Source organism: Sus scrofa, chromosome 14 (genome assembly GCF_000003025.6).
Source record: "Sus scrofa isolate TJ Tabasco breed Duroc chromosome 14, Sscrofa11.1, whole genome shotgun sequence".
Lineage (NCBI taxonomy): Eukaryota > Metazoa > Chordata > Mammalia > Artiodactyla > Suidae > Sus > Sus scrofa.
In genome coordinates this window covers 32,136,323-32,153,853 of record NC_010456.5, presented here as the reverse complement: position 1 = coordinate 32,153,853, position 17,531 = coordinate 32,136,323, and the positions used below count along the sequence as shown (strand labels likewise).

At 46.0% G+C, this 17,531-nt stretch overlaps 1 protein-coding gene across 6 annotated transcripts in view; it reads right to left on the bottom strand.

Annotated features, from left to right (window-relative positions):
• Positions 1-13,531, bottom strand: part of CCDC63 (coiled-coil domain containing 63) — a 160,608-nt gene extending 147,077 nt beyond the window's left edge. For 5 of the 6 annotated variants that reach the window (XM_021072528.1, XM_021072526.1, XM_021072527.1 and 2 more), the window contains exon 1: positions 13,197-13,531. The gene's annotated coding sequence lies outside the window, so the exon portion shown is untranslated. The remainder of the gene's footprint in view (positions 1-13,196) is intronic. The other variant, XM_021072531.1, reaches the window with a different exon arrangement.

The window sequence follows — 17,531 nt, the reverse complement described above, 5'->3', positions numbered from 1 at the left end:
AGATACTCCTCAAAAAAAGGTGAGGGCAAGGTCATATAGTGGAAAGAACACTGGACCAGGTGTTAAGATAGACATTAGTCCTCCTCTGCCACTGATTTGCTGTGTGCTCTTAGGAAAGTCACTTGACCTCTCTGAGCCTTAATTGCCTCAGGCTGCAAGGACCCAATTGAGAACTTTAAAGCCTGAAAAGATTGTAAACTGTTCCTCCCACCTATGGAATGGAAAATAAAAACAATACTGGTCCATAAGATAAGGGTCAGGCCCTCTGACAGCATTCTGATTTCTATGATGCTTTTTAAATTGAAATAACAAATCAGATGGGGGGGGGGGAAATACTTCCAGCTGTCCCTGCTTCACTGGTGCCCTTGGTGCTGCTTTTGTTCATCTTTGGGGAATTCAGCAAAGCTACCCACTCCAGCTCTGCTTCACCATCTTCAGCCCTGCTGAGTGGTCTAATCTCCACATTGGTGGCATATGGTCCTTTCTGCTATGGTTCATTGGATGACAAGAGAACCCCTCACCTAGGTTAGACCTATCAGAGCTTCCTTCCCAGGAAAGAGAATTTGGACACAAAATTCCCTGGGAGACCAAAGACTGATTAAGAGGTTTTGAGTGTCAGGGACTGTGTGAAGTCAGCCATTTTTCCCCCAAGTATAGGCACTGCTGGGAGGCGGCACACACACAGTCATTCCCTCACATCTTCCTCACGAATAAAACCCTGATTTGTGTTCCAGAATTGAGTGGAGAATCCTGAATCTCATAGAAGTGAGCCTGCCCAAGATCCTGGGGTGGCCAATGAGATGTGAGGGGAAGTCCACCAGGGGATTCAGGGACAGCGGTGCTGGCCGAACATCCAGTGCCCATAGCCCATGAGGTGAGCTGAATGAAGTACCTGAGCCCAGGGAGGAATTTGAGTTCTGTTCCAGCTGCAGGAACTGGACTGCCACTTCTTTGGACTGCCCAACTGCCTGCAGTAATCTCCATGTCTGCCTACAGCAGCCTCTGTCATTTGCAATCAAAAACCCATCACATAGCAAGATAGTAGGCATTTCAGAATTTCAGATTCCTTCCTAATTGGATGAGAACAGCCCCATTCCTGGCCTCCCACTGAAGCCAGAGTCACCGATTATAATCTCAGTGGCAGACTGCTGAGATCAGTAGTGATAAGGAATCTGTACAAGCCTTCAGAAAGTGATGCGGCCTCATACAGCAAGAGCAATAAACATGTTTACACCCTTCAACCCAGGAAACCTACATCTGGAGATTCATCCTAAGAAAACAAGTCAATGGCAAAGAGGGGGAAAAAAAAGCCCACAGACATGAAGATGCCTACTGTAACATTATCTCTACAGGAGAATGAGCCTGTGTTCTTGGGAGTCAGAATCCAGGTTCTCTGGTGGAGAGGGGTCAGAGCTGGGATACCTGGAAGGGGAATGGAGAGGGGCTTCCAGGGTGCTGGGAATATTCTGTTTCTTGATCTGGTTACCTGGATAAGCTTACTGTGAAAATTCAGCAAGCTGTGAATTTCTGATATGTACCTTTTATATATGCATATTGTACTTTAAAAAAACAAACAGTTCTCAACAAAGACCAAGATAAGGACTTTGTTTGTTTAGGGGCCACACCCACAGCATGTGGAAGTTCCTGGGACAGGGAGCAAATCTGCACCACAGTTGCAGCCTGTACCACGGCAGTAGCAAGGCCAGATCCTTAACGTGCAGTGCCACAAAGGAACTTTGGAGGGAAGGATTTTTTTAAGTAAGTTGTGGTAGATCTATGAAAGGGACATTCCGGAGAGTTGAAAAACAAATAAGCACATTTTGGGGCACATGCATAATACACCTGTCTTGTTCTGCTCACACTACCCCACCTCACTCTCCAGCCTTCTCTGTTTGCCCCGCGTCCCCAGAATCGGATAGTATGGCCCACATCACCCATAGGCTCCCTCTGGTTGGACGTAGCCCTGGGAAGGATCAGCTGGAAGTGGGGCCAGGCACGGAATGGGGGGTAGAGCTTGGGGACGAGGGGGCAGTTCTAGGGCTTGGGGGGCTGGGGGGGGTGGCATTCTTCCCTCCTTGCTTCGTCGCTGGTTGCTCAGGTGCAGCCTCTGCCTAGATTCCTCTTTCCAGCTCGTACCCCCTCTGGGCCCCTATCACACTAGATCATTCCCCGCCTCTTCCCACCTTCACTATGGTAATGGCTCCTCTCTGTAGCTGATCTCTCAAGGCCTCAGCCTTCCTTCTCTGATCCCCTAACCCTGCCCACATACTGTGAGCAATCCTGTCTTTAAAGTCCCTCATGTATCTGGGCTGGATTCAGTTTTCTTCTGGGACCCTGACTGTTGGAGCCCTTCCCCCGATTTTCCCCTGTGACAAACAAGTGACCTTCCTGGATTCAATGCTGCAGGGACTCTGCCCTCCAGAGGGGACGGGAACGAGCCTGGAGTGAAGCCAGCATTAATTTCAATTTGGCACCAGGAGTGGTGCCTACTTTGTCCATCTTTTTGAAAAAGTGAATGTCTGCCCCTGCCCCCAACTGGGCTATCTCCCCGCCCCGGCCCTGGCCGCGGCCCCGGCCCCGGCCCCACCCCTGCAGGCCAGGCAATGTGCTCAGGTAGAGCACACTGAGCTAGCAGAGAGAAAGAGAGAGAAGATTCTGGATGCCACTACATTTCCCTGGTGCCCGAGCAGCATATGCACCCACTGTGCTATTCAGTTGCTCTAAGTATAGATTGCCTCTGTCTGGTCACCTCTTCAAGAGAAAACTTAGGTTTAGGTGACAGATGCTGCCATTTGCCTCCCAAATATCTACTCTCTCCTTCCTTCCTTTCCTCACTTACATCAAGAATAATAGCTCCCCTTGAAATGGAGTCGGCTTTGCGACTTGCTTTGACCCACAGAATGCTACAGAAGTGATGCTGTGCCAGTTCCAAGTATAGGCCTTAAGAAGGCCTGGCAGCCTCCACTTCTGCCCTGGAAGCCAGCACCTGCCCCAGAAAGACACTTGACTACTCAGAGGCCACCATGCTGTGAGGAAGCCCAAGCAGGCCATGTGAAGAGGCCACATAGAAGAGCACAAAAGCCAGCTGCCAGCTGAATGCAGTTCAGTGGATGTGGGACAGAAAAACCATCCCAGCTGTACTCATGTCAACCCAGCATCAGTCAGCGTAAGAAATAATCACTTGTTTTAAACCACTAAGTTTTGACGTGGTCGGTTACACAGAATAGGTAACTGAAATGCCTTTCCTCCTGGCTGGGACTCTATTGTGTGGGACTTTGATGGCTGAAGCTGAGTCGGCTTCTTGGGATCACATGGAGTGATGTCACCAGTATGCTGAGCAGGAAAAAGGCAAAAGACAGAAAAGGTCTGGGTCCTGGATGATACTGTTGAGTTGACAAACTAAAGCTGGAAGCTTCCTGCTTAAAACTTCCTGTTGTGTCAGATTGAATTAAACATCTCATTTCATAAGCCTGTATTAAACAGTTCTTTTGTTACTGGCTGCTGAACCCACTCCGAATGATGTAATAAATTGGTTGCAAATATCACGTGACAGGTTACTTGCAGGGCTCTTAGTAAGCATGGCTTTTTATTTTGATCTTTATTGAGATCTTGGAGTCTTGCTCATGCTGGGAGGCACTGTCCCTCCCAAGATTAGCTAATTCCTAGAAAGAGCAAACTCACCTGGGAGCCAATCTTTCACCTGCAAACCAACCTGTCCAAAGCCCACAACTCAACTGCGCCCTTTATAAAGCTCTTAGCTCCAGGCCACTGTCCCCCTGCCTTAATCCCTTCAGGGCCGGGTACTAGACAACTGGGGAAGGAACCTGTGCCCCAGAGCCTACTGTTTAGCAAATGAGCCATTCCTAAACATGCTCAGCCTGCCTGCTTTGCCCTATCTGTTCCTTCCTGCAGCAACTACAGTAAAGTCTCCTGCCCACATGTTCCCCTCACTCCCTCTGCCTCCTGACTGACCCTGGTGTTTCCCCATGTGCCCCCTGACACTGTGAAATAATAGAAAATATAGATATTGATCTCTGCCCCCAATTTCCAGAGCTCCTAAATCCCCTGGTATTTCCTAAGTGATACAAGCACTAGGAGCATCTTTTTTTTTCTTTTTTTTTCCTTTTTTGACCATGGCCACAGTATACAGATGTTCCTGCACTAGGGATCTAATCTGAGTGGCAACGCTGGATCCTTAACCCATTGTGCCAGACGGGGATCAAACCTGCTCCACTTCAGAGACAAGCTGGATCCCTAAACCGCTGTGCCACAGCAGGAACTACAAGGAGCATTTTTTGTCCTAATACTTGATCTTGATCCCAGTTTCAGACACAGAGTTCCTAAATCCTTTGGAATTTCCTGGGTGATAGTTATGACTTTTGTTTGAATGAGGTGATTTGTGGTGGGCTTTTGCATGGGGTCTGGTCACCAGGATAATGAAGCCATGATTAGAAGCTTGGAATTCCTCCTCCCCCCTCCCCCACTTCTCCAGAAAGCAGAGAGGGGCTGAAAATGGACTTAATGATCAATCATGCCTATGTGATGAAGGCTTCTTACAAATCCCCAAGGTATGCAGTTCAAAGAGCTTCCAGGCTGGTGAACAGGTGGAGGTGCTAGGAGGGCGGCATGCTCAGAGAGGGCGTGGAAGCTCCACACCCCTCCCCCCAGACTTTGCTCAATGTGCCTCCTCTAGAAATCTGGCTGTTCCTGAGTTATAGCCTTTATTATATTACAAACTGGTAAACATAAGTCAGTGTTTCCCTGAGTTCTATGTGCTGTTCTAGCAAATTATCAAATCCAAAGGGGAGGAGGTCATGGGAACCTCCAATTTATAGCCAAGTTGGACAGAAGTTGGGGGCAACCTGGAGACCTACGACTTGGCGACTGAAGGGGAAGGGGCAACCTCATGAGATTCCAGGTAGACAGTGTCAGAATTGAGTTACATCGAGGTAGGACAGCCAGCTGGCATCACAGAAAATTGCTTGGTGTTGGAAAACCCCACCCCTACGCATCTGGTGTCAGAAGTGCTGTGAGTGTGGTAATAGTGTGAGAGTAAAGGAGGAACACGGGAGGAGTGGGTTTTTCCTAAACATCCCTATCTGTTGTGCCTCCTATTTATGGGGATCTGAGAGTATAAACTTTCTTCGTGGCAGTCATTTCCAAGTCTGTGTGTCTTACCATATCTGATTAAAACAAATTCCAGGTACCTTTGAAACAGGCTCCTAGTCTTGTACCTGGTACCTGGGATGCCTGAGGGCACCAACTGTCATTAATATAATGCAGAAGATAGGGAAGACGCAGTTCGGACCTCTAAGTGCTTATTTTCTAATTGGGAAAATCGATATCTGCTGGGACAAGTCTCAGGGGTTATTGCCCCAAGCACAGCCCACGTTCCCTGAATGTCGAGAGAGGACAGGGTCCCGGGTGAGCTCAGGTTCATAGGCTCCCAACCCTGGGCATTGTCTCCCCTCCTGGGAATGCTCTCTGGGCAGAACCTGAGCCAGGCTGGGGCTGAGCAAGGTGCAGGGTGAGGCAGCTAGAAGGTGAAAACCAAGTACTAAGGACAAACAGACAAGTGAGCTCCTGGGGGCAGGATCTTGGGGAGTTTGTTTTCTGGATTACTGAGCTCCAGAACTGGACTGTCTTACAGAGAACCTGCAACCTTGCGTGGGAGGTGGGATCTGCTAATTAAAAGGGCTGAGCCAGTTTAAATACCTGCTTTTCCTAGCTCATCCCCCTCAGGTTTCTGGAATGGGAGCAAGAAGGGGCACTCCACAGAGTACAGAGGTGAAGAATTTGGGCTTCAGTTTGACAGGCTAGGCTGCAAACCTCCACTTTGCTTCTCACAGTTCTGTTGCCTGAGGCAAGTCACTTCCCGTCGCTGAGCCTCAGTTGCTCTTCTGAGAAAAAGGGGTAAACACTACCTACCCACGGACTCTCTGAAAATCAGCGCCTAGGCTAGCACATAGCAAATGGGCAATGAATTGTTGGTTGTTATTATTTAGGAAAATCAAATTAGGGAACTGGATAGGGCTGACTGTCAGGAAGAAGAGGAGAATACAGTTTCTTGGTCTTTCCAAGGACACAGTAGATCCTACTACTGGTCATGAATATTCACTACCTATCTTGGGTTGCACTCAGATGTGGTCACATGACCTACTTTGGCCAATGAATGACATGTGGACAGAAGTGACACCACTTCTGGGCAGAAGACTTTTTTTTTCTTCTTTTGCTTTTTAGGGCCGCACCCTCAGCATGTGGAAGTTCCCAGGCTAGGGGTCAAATCAGAAATATAGCTTCTAGCCTACACCACAGCCACAGCAACACAGGATCTGGGCCACATCTACAACCTACACCACAGCTCATGGCAATGCTGGATCCTTAACCCACTGAGCAAGGCCAGGGATCAAACCCACATCCTCAAGGGTCCTAGTTGGGTTTGTTAATCCCTGAGCCACGAAGGGAACTCCCTGGGCAGAAGCTTTAAGAGCTAGTGTGTGTGGTCCTCCAGGCTCTCCCCCCTCTGCCACGATGCCTGGCAATTCCCAGGTAGGCTGCTCCCTCAGCTTGGGTCTCAGAGTGGGCTCTGCTCCATGGTGGGCATGGATTGTATGGGAAGGGTGACTGACAGGAAAACTTTGCCCTGTGGCACATGGAGTTCCTGGGCCAGGGATCAGATCCGAGCCATGGTCATGGCCTAAGCCAAAGCTATGGCACCTTGGGATCCTTAATCCACCGTGCCAGGCTGGGGATTGAACCCGCGTCCCAGCGCTCCCATGACACTTCTGTTTCCATTGCACCACAGCGAGAGCTCCTCACACAACAGTAATTTTAACAGAATTAGAGTGGATGTTGGGGAGCTGAAAAAGTGAAGGAGAGTACCTAGACCTAGTACCTAAACGCAGAGACACTAACTGCAGGAAGCGACCACTGTCCCCAGGGCAGGTGGACAAAGCATGGAGGTTGGAGTGTCAGAACCCAGAGCATTAAAGGAGAGGCCCCTTGGGGCTGCGACCTCTGAGTGGGGGGTTATTAGCATTTATGGGGACACAAAGAGGCTGGTTCCAGGGTTGTACATAAAAAAACCAGAAACTGACCAGCCTTACAACAAATACTAAAGGAACTTCTCTAGGCAGGAAAGAAAAGATCAGCAACAGGAAACAAAAATTCCACAAATGACAAGGCTCACCAGTAAAGGTATATATACAGTAAAGATACGAAATCATCCATGCACAATTATACCATCAAAATCAGAAATCATGAGAAGAGGTGGCTACAAATGCGGGACACCGGAGATGAACTTGCAATTAAGAGAACAACAACTTAAAACAATCTTATATACATATAGACTCTTACATCAAAACTTCAGAATAACTGCAAGCCAAAAATCTACAATTGATACATAAACAAGGAATCTCTGGAGAAGAAATATATCTCAGTAAATAAGTGCATAATCCACCATGAAGGGGGTCATTTGACATCATTCTCGGAATGCTGAAGTCTTCTTAGATCTGTTTCTGATTTCCTCTCCATCAAAGAACTTATGATAATTATAATTAAATAATGCCACTGTACAATTAAATAATACAGTTCTACAATTGTATTATTAATAACCATTTCTCTCCATGGTACAATGTAAAGTCTATAATGTCTTGTTTATCACATCACCTAGAATGGTGTAATGCCTTTATTGAAGAATCAATGAGATGGAACAAATTGTGAGGACATATTTATATAGTTATACTGTTTTTTAACCAACTTATGCATTTTATATTTTACTTATTTTCAGAGAGTGTATTATTTTTGTTATGCTTACCAGTTGTTATTCTTTTTTACTATGCTATATAAAATATTTAATGGTACATAAGGCTTTCTTCTTTATAAATTTTAGTTGCATAATATAACAATTTAATATAACGCTAATTTTTTAAGAAAAATTGAAATGTAATAGATAAAACTAAGTAGTAAAGATGAAAGCCATAAAATTGGGATAAAGTATAGAATAAATTTCCTATTTGTCTCAGCATATTTTCCATTCCACTTCTCCAGTGGGAGTCACTTAATCTGTTTCTTAAGATCCATGTTATAATAATCTGTGTGAATGTAACTGTGTGTAAATGTATGTATTTTATTCTGTAAAAAATAAAAATAAAAAATAAATGTATACAAAAAAAAAAAAAAAAACCAGAAACTGGAACCAGTGTCCACTGCCAGGATGCAGAAGTGTTGCTTGGGTGACCTTGACCTGAACAGACAAAAAAAGGGGAGCAAATCCCTTCTTTTTCCTCCAGCCTGCCCCTTATTGGCAGGTCCCACCAGGAGCAGCTGACAAAGCAGGAATGTAGCTGGAGGGGTCCCATCCCCAGCATCACAGAGCAGAGCATAGGAGGGCAGCTTTGGAGCTGAGAGACAGCAGCTTAATAACTAGCAGGTAAAATGAGAGTAAGAAATAAACACTTATTTTAAGCCCCTGGGTTATTAGGGCTCTTTGTTACTCAGCATGGCCCAGTCCGTCCTGACTATCCTGTCGCTTAGCCCCCAAGCCTGAATCCTGAGTCACCTCCAAGTATAATGTGGGACTTCCCTTCTTTCTTCTTCACCTCTTCGTCTGCCTGATATAAAATGTATTCCCTTTCTAAGAGATTCTAGAAGCCTCTAAACCCCTAAACATTAACCCTCTGAGATAGGCAGGACTCCTGGTCCTTTACAAAGGGAAGAAACAGAGGTGAAGAAACTTATTCAAAGTTACATGGTGCATTATTTGTACTACTCAGACTTGACCCAGATTCCTGACTCCCAAACCTGGTTGCCTGGGGAACTTGGTATTAAAAATAACGACAATAACAACAACAGATGCCCAGACCTCAAGCCAGGAGATTCAGATTCAGGAAGTCTGAGAGGGTCTTGATAGTGTCTGTTTAACAACAGTAATACACACAAAGAGGTATAAAACCAGGCACGATTTTAACTTTCTTCCATACATGTACTCACTTAATCCTCCCAACAACCCCATGAGAGGTCTGTAATATTCTTTTCCCATTCTATAGAGAAGGAAAGGGAGGCACTTCTCAGTAACAAGCGGGAAATTTGATGCCAGAGAATATCAGATTCTTTTAGGAATTGCAAACTGTTTGGCTCACAGTGGCCAACATTTAAAACCCAGGAGCATTCACGCAAAAGAAAACAGAGTACAGTGCTTAAGAGCAGAATGCTAGAGCCAGACTGTCCAGATTTGAAGCTAGGATGATCAACAGTCCTGGTTCTCCACAAGCAAAACATTCTCTGACATAAACCATACCAATGTTTTCTTAGGTCAGTCTCCCAAGGCAACAGAAATAAAAGCAAAAATAAACAAATGGAACCTAATCAAACTTACAAGTTTTTGCACAGTAAAGGAAACCATAAACAGAACTAAAAGACAACCTACAGAATGGGAAAAAGTATTTGCAAATGATGCAACCTACAAGCACATAATTTCCAAAATATACAAACATCTCATACAACTCAACAACAAAAAACCAAACAACCCAGTCGAAAAATGGGCAGAAGACCTAAATAGATATTTCTCCAAAGAAGACATACAGATGGCCGACAGACACATGAAAAGATTCTCAACATCATTAATTATTAGAGAAATACAAATCAAAATTACAATGAGGTACCACTTCACACTGGTCAGAATGGCCATCGTTAATAAGTCTACAAATAGCAAACGCTGGAGAGGGTGTGGAGGAAAGGGAACCCTCCTGCACTACTGGTGGGAAAGTAAGTTGGTGCAGCCACTATGGAAAACAGTATGGAGGTTCCTCAGAAAACTAAAAATAGAACTACCATATGATCCAGTAAGCCCACTCCTGGGCATATATCCAGACAAAACTATAATTCAAAAGGATACATGCACCCCTCTGTCTACAGCAGCACTATTCACAATAGCCAAGACATGGAAACAACCTAAATGTCCACCAACAGATGAATGGATAAAGAAGATATACAATGGAATACGACTGGGCCATAAAAAAAAAAAAAATAATTAAATAATGTCACTTGCAGCAATATGGATGGACCTAGAGATTATCATGCTAACAGTGAAGTAAGTCCAAAAGAGAAAGACAAATACCATATGATATCACTTATATGTGGAATCTAAAATATAACACAGAACTTATCTATGAAACAGAAACAAACTCGCAGACATAGAGAACACACCTGTGGCTGCCAAAGGGGAGGAGAGTGGGGGAGGAGTGTAGTGGGAGTTTGAGGTTGGCAGATGCAAACTGTTATACATAGAATGGATAACGAGGTCCTACTGTTTAGCCCAGGGAACTATATTCAACATCCCCTGATGAACCATAACGGAAAAGAATATTAAAATATATATATTTGAATCAATTTGCTGTACAACAGAAATTAGCACAACATTAGAAAACAACTATGCTTCAACTAAAAAAAAAAAAAGTCCTGGTTCACCCAGACTGAAGAGTTTCCTTGGACATGCACTTCTAGTTCATGAAACCAGGAAAGTTGGTTACTCTGCTTTCCATTTCTGCCACTCACTAGTGTGTAACTTTAGGGCAAGTCATATGACCCCTCTGTACCTCAGTTTCTCCATCTGTAAAATGGATACTGTAATAACAGTATCTACCTCACAACATTAAGTCAATATTAGGGTATTTCTAAACTGCCTGGCTGTTGCCATTACTGCCATTATTAAAACTTGGATTGTTAAAACTTCAGATTTGCTTTCCTGGAAAGGTTGGAAAATCTGAAAAACAACCTGTATTCTTGTTTACCTATTTATTAAGCAAACATATACATGTAATGCTTTATACTACATACCAGGCACTGTTTAGGTGTTTGCAAACTTTCATTCAGAACATCTCTATGAAGTGGGTTTTATTACTGTCCACTTTTACAGATGAGGAGACTGAGGCAGAGGGAGAGGAATTGACTTGCTCAATGTCACACAATGAGTAAGAGGCAGAGACAGGATCCAAATCCAGCCTGTCTGGCTCTATTCAGTGACTACCAAATAGCACTTGGTCTTAACTGCCCCATCAGAGGGCATTATTTTCTATCTTCCTAATTTTCTATCTGCATTCCTCCTAGGCCATTCTCTCTCTCCCTCCCTCTCTTTCTAGCCACTCCCGCAGCACGTAGAAATTCCAGGGCCAGGGATCGAACCTGCACCCACAGCGGTGACCCAAGCCACAGCTCTGACAGCGTGAGAACCGTAACCTGCCAGGCAACCAGGAAACTCTCTCTCCCAGACAGACCCTTCTAAACATCATGTTCTCTGCCCACACATTCCTCGGGGTCTCGATTGCAATGGCAGCTTTTCTCAGTGATTCCAGGGAACCAATTTGAGGTCACTAAGTCTAGCTTTCAATTTCTCAAATCCAAGCTTTCTCAAAAAACGTCCTCTCCTCTGAGAGATTTTAGATTAATCCCCTTATCTAGAGGCTCAGGATCAGGAGGACAGTTGGGTCACCTGGTATAGCCTGGCCAGACTGGATTATCTGCTGTGACCCCAAAATTCATTCAGGCACACCTGCTCCTGAGAAGTCTGCTGATTAATAACAGCAGGGACTTTGAGGATGGTGTGTTTTTCACCTTCTGGGAACCTCTCTGGCTTGCACATGCACGCCACCCCATGCAGGGCTGCAGACAAACACCCGTGGTCCCCAATCCTCTCAGCTACCTGCCCCGAATCTGCATTATTTGAAAGTTCCACCAGATTCCACAGAAGTTGAGGTCTCAGAAAATAAAAGCTGAAAGAGTCGATATTATCAAATTAAAGAACATGAGAGCTGCCAGGATGTTCGGAAATCATCCCCATCGGGATCGCGTGTTTATTCAGTCGCCAAAGTTTTAGCAGGGAGGAGGTTCCCTCACCCACCCCACCCCCATGCTGTCTGGATGCCAGCGGCCTGGCCCTGGGGAGCAGGATTCCTCTCCCTCCAGCCCGCCTCCGTCTCAAGGTTATTGCTCTCTCCAGATCCCAGAGCAGCCTTTCCCCACACTCCTCCCTGCTCCTGCCAGTCAAAGAAGCCATCACCTTCTGCTAGTTCCCTTTCTCCTGCCCACAGCTGTGCTTCAAGCCCTTCACCAACGCTCATCAGCTACCCCCTTGTCCCCTGTGGGACCCAAACTGATTGACAGATGTCCCTGCAGATCGACACACCAGTAGCCCCCAAGTCTGTTTCCTCAGCCCCTTTACCTCTTTGCCCCAAGCCCAAGGACTCATCTGCTTCCCTTTCCTTGAAAATTCTACTGCCACCCTCTTTTTTTTTAGGGCTGTCCTTCTCACTCAGTTTCAGAATGGGGTTCAACCTCCCAGCAACCCTCCTGCTCTGAGTTACTTTCACTGCACACCAGGCACGGTGCTCGGGGTCTTCACAGGCATGAAAATGAGTTCACTCGCTACCCTACCCCTGCAGAAAAATCCACATGGGTAAGTTACACAGCTTAAGCCCTCTCCCAAAGTCCCAACCGTCATGAATGTTGAACTGTTTTCCAAATTGGCAAATAATTGGTCGTGGGTAGGAGGTCCTGGTAGTTACAAGCCTGGACTATGCAGTCAAACCAAAGTTCAAATACCAGGTCTGCCATGTGCCAGCTGTGTGACTTAGGCGAGGAACAACCTCTCTGGGCTTCTGCTTCTTCAGGGAATCATTCGTGTTGGCGCACCAAGGGGCGCCACTTTCACCTGCTGCGGAGTGAGCGTCACCCCCCCGGAGTCCAGAGAAGGGCAGCGCTGATAACACCACCAGCAAGTACTATTGTTGTCAGTGTTCACTATGGCAAAGTAAGCAATCAACCCATTAACCCTCCCCCATTTTACAGAACAGGACACTGAGGTTCAGAGAGGTTAATCTATAGGTCCCAAGTTGCACATTAAATAAATGACGGGTCAGGGCTTGCATTCAGGTTTCTTTTCATCCAGAGCCTATGCACTCTTTAGTCGACTGTACTGTCCCGTCTTCCCAGAGACCTCCAGTTTGGAGAGCTGCACCACACACGGCTTCGCAGCCACAGTCCACCCCTTTCCCCTCAGAGAAAATCTCCCATCTCCAAAGTTTTCCCTGAAATGCAAATTTTGTCTCTTCTTCCCCTCCCCTTGCAGCGTTCCATGCAGACCCTCACTTTATTCTTAGCAGTCTCCGTCTGGCCACCTCAAAGACCATTCTAAACTCTACCTTTGGTGTTTCGAGTTCCAAACGCACAGCAAATAGTTCCTCACTTGGAATCCCTCAGCAGGCATTACTAATCAATCCTGGCATCCTTTCTCCGCAGAGCCGGGATGCAGCGGTCAGGCAGGCAGCCATTACCAACTGATTCAAGATATCTATCAGGTAAAAATCGCATTTGCTATTCCTTCTGAAGATTGTAATCTCCTTGAAAGCAGTAGAGTCTTAATCAGCTCTGCCCGCTTCCTGCCCACAAACAGTAATACGTTTTCAGATATCAAGAACTAAGGAAAGTTTTGTGGGTGGAAAAATGTGGCTTTCCTTCTTACTAGCATGTGACTTTGGACAAGTACCTCCATCTTGCTAACGTCAAACGGAAACGGAAGCTCAGAAAAATGAAGGAACTTGCTCAAGGCCACACAGCTGGTAAAAAAGGGAACAAAATTATGTCAGAGCCAAGACTTTTGCTATATGCTGTTGGAGGTGTAGATCCACGTGAAATTCTTAGCACACTGCTTGGTACATTATACAAACTCAGTAACACAAGACAATATAAAAATCCTTTGTATAAAAAGGGCTTGGCTCTGTTCCTTGGCCCCAGCCTTGCATAAAACGGTTCCCAGGGTCTTTGTGGCCAGAATCCTTTCTTAGTAGGAGAACACAGAAGATCCCAGAAAACCCAGGTTATTGGCTCACAGACTTGTGAGAATGTGTCCTCTAGAATACTGGGGCAGAGTTATCAAGCACTTTTTGGAACTCTGGGCTGGGTTGAGGAGCTGTGAGATGGAACTCTTGAGACCCCAGTTTATCCAGCAAAGAAGTTTGGAATGCTGATCCCAGAAAGTCCCTCTCACATTCAAAGCTGTCTTCTCCTGCTTCCTCCCCATGGCCCAAAGCAAGCTGGTGGGTGGCAAGGATTTTCCCAGTGTATTGTGCAACCCTGGGCTGCCCCACAGCAGCAGGGAAGGTGAAGGCAGCTGTGGCTGGGCCTGGCTCTGAAACTTCCTGCGGGACCTGGCTGGCCAAAATAGGCACAACCACTGATGAGGTCTTTCTTTCTCTCTTCCTTCCTTCCTTTCTCTTTCTTTTTTCTTTTTCTTTCTTTACTTTCTTTCTCTTTCTTTCTTTCTTTACTTCTTTCTTTTCTCTTTCTTCCTAATCATCTCATAACCTACCAATTGAAAACATAGATCCTGGAGCCATAGGTTCAAATCCTGGCTCCACCTGTTACCAGCTCTGTGACCTTGGGCAATTTGCTCAAACTCTCTGTCCCTCAGTTTCCTCATCTATGAAATGGGGATAATAATAATACCAACTTTCATGGTACAGCCTCACAGTCCTTGGCCTCACAGCCTAGGAGGGGAGACCAGCACTCATAATCATATGGTTAATTTATAATTAATAATTTAATTAATTAGTTAATTATTCTTACCAAAGGGCAGGGGAGTCAGGGAATGCTTCCCTTGCAATTGTGGCATGTCTATTCATTTATTATCTCTTCCATTAGCTTGTAAACTCCAGGAAAGCTGGAGTCATGTACATTTTATTTACTAATGTTTACCTGGCATTGGGAAGTGCTCAGCAACTATCTTTGGGTCATGGATAAATGAATAAAGTGATGTTTCATTGGAGTTGGGAAGGATGAGTAAGAGTAAACCAAGGAAAGGGAGTAGATGGAAGAGCATCCTAGGCAGAAGGAACAGCATGAGCAAAGGCCCTGTGGCTGAAAAGAAGTTAGAGTGTTTGAGTAAATAAAGCAAGAATTATGCCTGGAGCAAGCAGAATGACAGGGAGAGTAGGGCACCCTTCCCAGAGCCTTGGGAGCCTATGGTAGATTTTCTCCATCAAAGGCCCAATAAGGGCTGTAATGGGCTCTGAGCTGGGGGGTCAGAGAGGCCTGAGTTCAAATCCCAGCTTCCCCATTTTCTAGCTGCATGACAAGTCAGGTAACCCCGATGAGTCCTGGATGCGTTTGCAAAAAGGACATAATAGTAGTAACCTAATGCATGGAGTCTGGGGAGGATCATGGACTGTAAAGCACTTAGCACAGTTCCTGGCTCAAGGTAGTTCTCAAGAAATGTAGCTGTGCTCATAATAATAAATCATTTTATTATGATTGACCCAGATCTCCTGGTTCCCTTTCACTGTCCCTGAAGCTGAATCTTCCTCTAAAGGAGGGTCCCCATCTCCAGGCCCTCCCAGGGACATAGTTGTCCCTGCTTTCCCCATGCCACCCTCCCTCAGATCCTCCTGGGGCTGTTCTCCTTGAATTTCCTGCAGCCAAGACTGAGGAAATGGTTCCCTTGGCTCAGGGCAGAATCTGGATCCATGTTGCTAAGCAACCAACCCCTATACAGATGCCAGCTGCAGCCTGGGCAAAGGGATGAACGTCAGCACTCTGGGGAGGGCCTCCTGGGTTGCTGCCAGGACCACAGGCTGCAACCAAGACTGAGGCAGGAGAGAGCCAAAGCAGATGGCTCACTGAGAATAACCATACAGCAGTGGAAAGCCTGTGGGATCAAGGGCAAATCCAAATGCATTCAGATCCCAACTCTGTAATTGACTAGCTGTGCAGCCTCCATCAAGTCAGTGAACCTCTCTGAGCTTCAGCTTACTCATCTCAACAATGGGTTGCAGACCCAACTACAAATTCATCATGAGGATTGCAGGATGTTGTCCATGAAAATGCCAGCATGACATGAGATTTGGCTCCCAATTCCCCGGACCAAGGTGGCATCTGTCCTGCAAGGTTGTATGGTGCACCCCTACAATTACAGTTAGGTTGGTAAGAGTTACACAGATGTAGGCTCAAATCCTAGCTCTGCCACTGTGTCAATAAAAAAGAAGATGGAGTTCCCATTGTAGCTTAGTAGGTTAACAACCAGACACAGTGTCTGTGAAGATGTGGATTTGATCCCTGGCCTTGCTCAGTGGATTAAGGGTCCAGCATTGCCACAAGCTGCGGGGTAGGTCACAGATCCAGCTCAGATCTGGCATTGCTATTGCTGTGGCGTAGGCCAGAAACTGCAGCTTCGATGCGGCACCTAGTCTGGGAACTTCCATATGTTGCAGATGTGGCTGTAAAAAAAAAAAAAAAAAAAAAAAAAAAAAACGAAGAAGAAACTTCATTTCCCTTTGATGAAAAAGTCCAGGCCAGGCCTGGTTATGGTGGTCAGTAGTATAAGGGACCCAAGGTCCTCCCAGCCAAATACACTTTCAGTCAGGCCCTAGATGGTGGCATTTATGTTCCAGATAGCAGGTAAAAGAAGGGACAAAGAAGCAACAGCAAAAGGAACACGTCTACCTCTCTTGGGGAGAGTGCTCCAGAACCCTCACATCCTTTAGCTGTAATTCAGTCACATTTCTACACCTACCCACAAAGGGGGCTGGGAAATTCCCTGCTAACAATGGGCTTACTTTTACTTTAGATGAGGAAAGCCTTAGAGTGGATGTTGGGGGACATGCAGTAGTTTTGGTCACAGTTCTCCAGGTCTCAGTTTCCTCTTCTGGGAGTTGGGGGTAACGACAGTTTTGCCTCATAAGGTCCTTGTGAGAATTAATTAAGTTAATGGGTTTCAAGAAGCTAGTAAATTGGCAATCAATGTTAGTGATTACTATGATTTGTAAAACATCCTAGTAGCAAACAAGCAGGAAGAAAAAGAAGTCAGTGTTTTCTGTGCCAAGTAGAGGCGTGCTCAGGTTTAATCATGTTCAGTGATTGGGTAAACGAGAAAACAAGACCTGCTTTACCACCCAGGGAGCAGTCAGAGGTGAATTCGTGCCTCTCTTTGCCTCCAGGAAGAGAGCCAAAGTCCTCAGGAAGAATTTGTACTCCTGAAAGGCCAAAGGTGGCACTGGCATTAACCCCCACGGTTCATTTGCTTTTCCAACCTTTTTTTCGGGGGCTGGGCAAAGAGAGGCCTGGCTTTGCCTCGTCTGAAACAGGGCAGGGTCTGAAGCTGGTAAATAGGGGTGGAGGTGAGTGGGCACCACCAACTGAGGAGGCCCTGGGCAGGACTGGAATCCTGGGCCTTTTCAGGGGGAATTTAGTACTTCGCTCTGAATTAGGACAGGTAACCCCCATCTCAGGAACAGGGAACATTTTTCTTGAAAGGAGACAGCTTTTATTTTCTGATTTCGAAATCAGCAAACGGTTCCGCATCCCAACAAACTAGCAGGTATCCAGCGGGACAAGGAGAGTCCTGGAATTCCATGGGGGTGGGGATGGGTGTTCTTATGATCATTGTGTGCACCACAGACTTGTTAGAAGTACAGGTGACAGAGGCCAGCCCCAAGAATTCAGTATCTGTATGTCAAGGTGGAAAGAAGAATTTCATTTTTCCA